The sequence below is a fragment of the Rousettus aegyptiacus genome, unplaced genomic scaffold (genome assembly GCF_014176215.1).
Source record: "Rousettus aegyptiacus isolate mRouAeg1 unplaced genomic scaffold, mRouAeg1.p scaffold_m13_p_2, whole genome shotgun sequence".
Lineage (NCBI taxonomy): Eukaryota > Metazoa > Chordata > Mammalia > Chiroptera > Pteropodidae > Rousettus > Rousettus aegyptiacus.
Window position 1 is genome coordinate 98,694,903 of NW_023416295.1, and position 7,244 is coordinate 98,702,146.

General features: G+C 32.7%; 1 long non-coding RNA gene across 1 annotated transcript in view; it reads right to left on the reverse strand.

Annotated features, from left to right (window-relative positions):
- Positions 1-6,156, reverse strand: part of LOC118613856 — a 105,442-nt gene extending 99,286 nt beyond the window's left edge. Inside the window, exon 1 of the long non-coding RNA XR_004955973.1 lies at positions 5,854-6,156. This is a non-coding gene — a long non-coding RNA (uncharacterized LOC118613856). The remainder of the gene's footprint in view (positions 1-5,853) is intronic.
- Between the last annotated feature and the right edge of the window lie 1,088 nt (positions 6,157-7,244).

The following is a 7,244-nucleotide window of genomic DNA, read 5'->3' on the forward strand; positions in this document are numbered from 1 at the left end:
TCTTACATACTTTGGGATCTACTTATCTATGGAATCTAAAAAACAAAACAAAACAGAAATGGGGTCATACACATAGAGAAAAATTTATGGTTGCCTGAGTGGAAGGAGAAAGGGGAGAGGCAAAAATAGTGAAGGAAAATGAGGTACAGATTTCCAGTCATAAACTTTTCAGTTACAGGGATGTAATGTACAGCATGGGAAATATAGTCTATAACATCGTAATAACATTGTACAATGTCAGATGGTTACTAGACTTAATCACGGTGATCACTGCATTAGGAATATAAATGTTGAAAACTATGTTGTACACCTGAAATTAGTATAATAGTGTATATTAACTGTATTTTAATTTTTAAAAATAAAGATTATAATAAAGTGCACATGTAACTCTTCAGCAACATATTTGAAGATCTACAGTGAACAAAGGATTTTCTTATAAATTTTAAGTTCCCTAAAGTAACCCAAGAAGGAGTAGAAAATTTTACTAGATCAATTATCACAGAAATATTTGGATAGATGGTTAATAATAATTATATAAAAGTCACAAGAATCAGATAGTTTCAGACCCAAATTCTAGCTAAATTTAAAAATAAATAATTCCAACAAATTATAATTCATAGAAATAAAGTTTAAATACTCTCCAATTCATTGAGTCCAGCATAATTTAATATTTGAATCTGAACTTGAACCAGAAAAGAATATTATCCACTAATCACACTGATGCCTATAGATGCAAACAGTCTACATTTTATTAAATAGAGTTTATTAGATTGTAAGAGAATAGACTACAGTTATCAATGACAGTCTATTCTAGAAATATTTTATCAACAAAGCAAGGAAGGAAAATCATTTTATCATATTGACAGATGCTGTAAAATCTTTGGATAAATTCAGCAATGATTTTTTAAAATACACACATATGTGTACAGTAAAATAGGACAGGAAAGGAACTACTCATTTTATAATAAAGATTATACATGAAAAATCAGCAAATATAATTCCAAATGGTGAAATTTCTTGATACATTGCTCTCTTACTCTTAATTAGTTGTTGCCTTCCCTCCAGGAGCATTATACTTTCCTGCCCCAATGTCATTAAGACATCATGGAGCCCTGGTTTGGCCATTTTATCTGCTTTGGCCAATGAATATGAGAGGACATGATGTATATGTCACTTTGAAGCTGATACTTTAAAAGCCATTGTAAGAATTGGCCAATGCTATTTTGTTACAAGAATGTCAAATGTCAGCTGGATCCTTAGCCTGGATCCCAAATGAGAAGACACAATAACAGAGCCACAGCTGACCCACAGCCAATATTGTAAGTAACAAATAAAATTTTGCTGTTGAAAGCTACTGAGATGTTTGGGTTGTTATCACAACATAACATAGAAAAAGCTAAATAATATAAAAGTTACTACCAGAAGTAGAATGATGCCAACAACCAAAGAAACAAAACAAAAACAAACTAAAAAAGACAACTTAAAATATAGGGCATTGGTTCTCAGTGCCAGGCAGTTATGGCAAAGGAATTGACACAATACGCTGGAAAAATGGTGGCCTGTGTTATGTAGGTGTGAATTATTGCTGGTTGTGTCTCAGGAGACAGAGAATGGACTAAATGAGCTTATGGATTTGTATGAGGTTGAGAAACAAAATATTTATGGTATGCATTGATTGCTATTGTTTGGGTTTGACAAATGATTACAAGAAGTAGATAAATTCAGGAAAGAATTGGCTGGTTTGCAAGCATGAATAGAAAATGGAACTGTTTATCATCTCCAACCAGTATAAAATCAAATTGAGAAACATTTTCAGGAACAAGGGCCAATTAAGACAGCTTTGTGACAAGAACCAAATGAAGACTATAGCCATTAAATCGTCTGAGAAAGCTTCTGAATCAATTAAGTTGGCACTTAGTTGGAAAAGATGGCTTGAAGAAAATAACCACTTCATCACTTTCTGCAGAAGTTTATAAGCTCAAATTATTCCAAGTAAAGTCAAAAGAAAGTTGGGTAATGTTTTTGGGAAGATGTGCTGACCAAAAAAAAAAAAAAAAAAAAAACAAGCCACTAACATAGGCCAGAGACTATTCAAGACTCGAAACAACTTTTGGACCTTCAAACTTCTATGGACAGAGAATAAGATGAGAAAACAAGGTGCTGAGCCCCAAAGGAGGGCGTGTTCTTAAATTTTCTTTAAATAACCAAGAGGGATAACGGAAGTAGGAAAACCTCTTAGAGGACAGAGCCTCTCAAATGAAGAGCAATGGACTAGAAAGCCACTTGCAAGGGAGCAGAGATTAGGACTAATCAAGGAATTCCTCTTTACCCAGGATTTGAGGTCCTTGGAGCCTTTCCTCTGCAGAATGTCAGAATTGCTATGAATCCCTATGTACTTTTCATTCTTCCCCATTTTCAATGGGAGTGTGATTAGAGGTTGTCCCATCTCCTTTTTCTACCATTGTACATTGGGCGTATAAATGGTAGATTATTTTTGTAGTATTTAAGTTTCAAGATCGAGAGGAGTCATATCCAAATCTGATGTAGGGACTATTACACAATCTTGAATAGTCTTGTCAGTCATACGGGATAGGACTTTTTAGGGGTCTTTCTTGGGGAAGAACAGATATTTTATTTTGCGAATTAAAGGGAGGAAAGAAAATATTTTTTATCCAGGGGCAGACAGTTAATGATGGTAGAGTGCATTATTGTTTCTAGCAATTTTCTTCCATCCCCGTTTGGGTTATTCTTTTCCACAACATTGAATTGGGCTTCTGACTTGCTGTGGCTCATGAATGTGAACAGAAGCAGCGTATGCCACTTTTGAGCAGAAGCATTAAGAACCACCTTGTGGTATGGCCATTTATCTTCTATCGCAGAATGGCAGATCCTGGAGGGGTACTCTACTTTTAGTTTAGATACAGAAGGAAAGACTCATGGAACAGAATCACAATCTATTAGTAGCCAGTATGTTATGTGAGCTAAAAATGAACTTCTGTTGCAGTGAGGCCCTTATATTTCAGAGTTATTGCAGTATAAGCTAACTAATAACACATGACTAATACATTTGGATTCATACGGTTAAAGCTGTTTCCATTAAAATCAAGACAGAAAAGCCATATCACCATTATATTTAATATTGTCTGGAGAGTCTAGTAAATGCAATAAACATAAAATGCACTTTATAAATATGGAAAGAGGTAAAATTTTTTTGCTGATAATATCATTTCACACCCACTGTCACCAAGAAGCTCTAGTGAAAAACAAGTTGAAATAATAAAATAATTTGATAAACTGAGTAGATATAAAATAAAGATATAAAATTATTAGCTTTTTCTATATGAGCAGCACCCATATAAAAATGGAAAGGAGGAAAATATTCCATTCATAATAGTGACAAAAATAACAAAATAGAAGTAAATTATACGAGAAAGAAACAAGATTTATATAAAAATATAAATTTCTACTGGAGGGCAAAAATATAATCTGAATGAATAGAAATATATATTATGTTCTTAAAAAGGAATAATTATTATAAAAAAATGTGTTCTGAAAAGAGTATATAAATTCAGTGCAACTCCAATAGAATCCCAGTGGTATTTTTAATTGGATAGAATGCTCTTAAATTACTAAATAAAAAATGATGGTATTAAAATACTATATTAAAATTACTTAAAAGTCACTGTAATAAAAAAGTAGAATAGGACTGTATAAAAAATCAGTGAAAAATAATAGAGAGCTCAGAATTAGATATCGGTGTGTACATGTGTGTGTTGTGAATGTATTTATGTATTATATATCAATTAATGGTTTCATCCCAATTGGATGTTCTCCTAGAAGAAAGTTAACTCAGGGGTTCTAGTTTACATTAATTCCATAAATTCTTGGTGAATTAAGGAGCAGAAAGTAAAACTTAAAAAAATAACCAATTTAGAAAAAATTAGAGTACTTTCAGTATATCTATGAAATGGAGAAATCTTTGACTAAGATAAGAATATGTGATATGTATATTTCACATACACACATAAAATTTTAAAGTATTGAAATTTTAAGGTATTATTTATTTTCATTTCCTTGTTCAATAGATACAAAATCAAAGTCACTAGAAAAACAAGTTAGGAAAAATATTTTAAGTCAAATGATAGATGAAAAATTACTATCTATACTATACAAAAAGCTCACCCATAATTTAAAAGATAATCAACCCAATATCAAATGGGTTGAGAATATATAAATAGATAATCGACAGAAAAGCAAGTATGACAAAGTGTTCAACCTTTCCCCTAGAGACAAGGAAATGAAAATTAAAATTACCATGATGATATCCATCAGAGTGGCAAAATAAAAGTGTAATAGCACCTATTATTAGCAGAGACAGTAGGCAAGGCAAGGGCACTCTCATACATTACTGGTGAAAATTTTAATGCATATACAATTCAACCCAGTAACCTCACTCTCGGGATTCTATTATATAGAAATAAATGCTCTAGTATATAAGTATATATATTCAAGGATGATAATTATAGCATTATTTATAATAATAAAAAGCTGGTAGCAAATCAAGAGTACATTAATAAAGGAACAGCTGAATAAATTATGATAATCCTTGTAGTAGAATATTATACCAGAATTAAAAATTAATGATCTATATTACTTGACCTGGAGGAATTTCAAGTATGTAGTGTTAAGATACAGAGAATTATATATCACTAATCTCTTTTAAAATGCCCTCTTAAACCTTTTGTGTATATCATGTGTGTAAATGTGTTTGTGTGTGTATATATGTATGTAACATTATGCCTATCTGTGCATAATGCATAAAGAGTTACATGAAAAGATGGTCATTGAAATGTTAATAGTTGTTCTCTCAGAAAGTAGATTTCAGGTGACTTTTATTGTTTTCCTCAATGTATTATTTGATTTTTTTTTTGCAATAAATATGTTCAATTTATATCAGGAGAAAAAAGCAGGAGAAATTGGAGAAATGCTTAAAACCGTATGCCTAAGTAGGGATATTCCATATATTATTGATAAACAGTAAAATCTATAAAAAATATAAATGTCCAAAATTAGGATTTGGTTAAATAAATTATGATCTGTCTATGGAATTATTACAAAGTAGCTATCTAAAATTATATTGACATGTAAAATATTTATGTTTTATTGTTAATAGAAGGCAAAACTTTTAAAAAGCACCTATACTATACCATTTAGGAGAAAAATACATTTTATGTGTATATGTCTACATATATGTACATATATACTTATAACCCTCTGCCCACATACAAATTATACATAAACATTTTTAAGAAAGCACACCAAAACATATTAACGGTTTCTCTCTTGGTGTTATGCTTTTATTTTCTTATCTTTATTTTCTATTTTTCTCCTATTATGTCACGTATGACTTATGTCAACAAAGAAAGTTCTGAACTATCCTTTTCTCTTTCCATTGCCCTTTTCCAATTTAAGTTGGTTATTTTTCAATCCTGAGGAGGAAGAGGAATTTTACCCACAAATGAAACATTATTAGGACTCTTTCTGTCTCTCCATTCTAGAATTTTTGGTTGTCCTGAAACTTTGCTCTCATTAGATGAGATAAAATGTATTTCTTATCTTCATTTTTCCCTTGTTAAACTTTCTAACTGAAACCCACAGAGAGAAATACATTTTACACAGAACTCATTACACATATCTATTCATTCTTAACTGAGGCCAAAATTTCATAAACAATGCCTGTTATTACATATGATACCTTCTGATACTTGCCTGGCCTTGTATATACCTCCCTTCCCTTCTCTTGCATTTCTAAAGATGCTGGCTGTGATCAACAGGATAGATCCCATGACTCACCAAAGAATTGCAATCTGTAGATTGAAAATATTTTTCAGTTCCAGTCAATCCAGCCACTGTTTTGTGCAGCACAGCTCCTTCAAAGGGTGGTGCCCACCCTCAGCACAAGCACGGATCCATTCCCGCCTCCTCAAGCAACCCTCTGCCTTGCCTTCCCCTTTACCTTGTCTCTTGTCCCTCTAATGATCACTCTCTCTGAGCTCCTTCTTCCATTTCACTTTTACCCAATCTCTCAGTACTTGAGAGACAGAATAAAAGAAAATATTTCCCCAAATATGGTAAACACATCTATCCTGGGGCCAATATGACTTTAGGGATTGCTAGTCAATATATATAGATATATATTGCTAGTTATATCCCTTTTTCCTACTACCTTCTATTCATAACAAGTGTTGCTGGTTTTCTCTTATCACAAAGCTAAAAATAGCTAAATTTTATTGAATACTTAGCAAATGTCAGGTGCTATTTTAAGAATTTTGCATGAATGAACTTGTTTAATCCCCATTAATATCCTATGAAGCAGTTACTGTTATTATCACCATTTGACAGATAAAATAATGAGGCATAGAGAGGTTAAGAACTTGCCCAAGGTCACACAGCTAGTAAGTGAAGGAACCAGGAGATCTCGTTCTTTATAAGAAATTTGACACTAGAAACAGCCTAGATTCAAGCCCTAGTTCTACCACTTTCTTAGCTCCGTGATCTTTGGCAAGTTAGTTAGCCTAGTTGAGTCTCAGTTTCCTCACTGAATCTAACAAAGCATAAATTTACTAAGAAGAAATTAAAAGTATAAATAAAACCATAAAACCATGACTTATATGTTTTCTTATCAATTATATGATGTATCCTGATAACAGTGAATGTTAAAGTATGAAAGAAAAAAAAGAATGTCTTAGAATCAATGAAATATAATACCTATCTCATTACGGTTGCCAAGAAGATTAAATGAATCAAGTGTTTGTTCTCGTGCCTGGCACATACGCAGTTCTTAATAATTGTTAGCTATTCTACTTGTGAAAATGATTGTTTGCTTTCTAGATGAAGGAAGTGAGGCACGGAGAGATTAAATTAATGTTCTCAGGTGGCCCAGGTAGGATTTTGTGGCACCCAGATCTAGCTGAGGTCTTGAACTCTCCTGCTGGCTCAGGGTGCCTCTGCTCAAGCCAGGTGGGGCCTGGCATCTCTGCCTTAATTGAGAACTACTGATTAGTTAGGGTCCATTCACTCCAGGGTCTCCCAAATGGTTTTGCCTTTCCTGTTTCTAGAGTCCTGAGGATTGTAACAACGTACCATTTTCCTCGGGAGATATCTGGACTTTCTGACTCAAGGCAAATGACTAAATGCATAATTGCCCATTCCAAATAATGGCTTGACTTCCACTTTTCACAGAG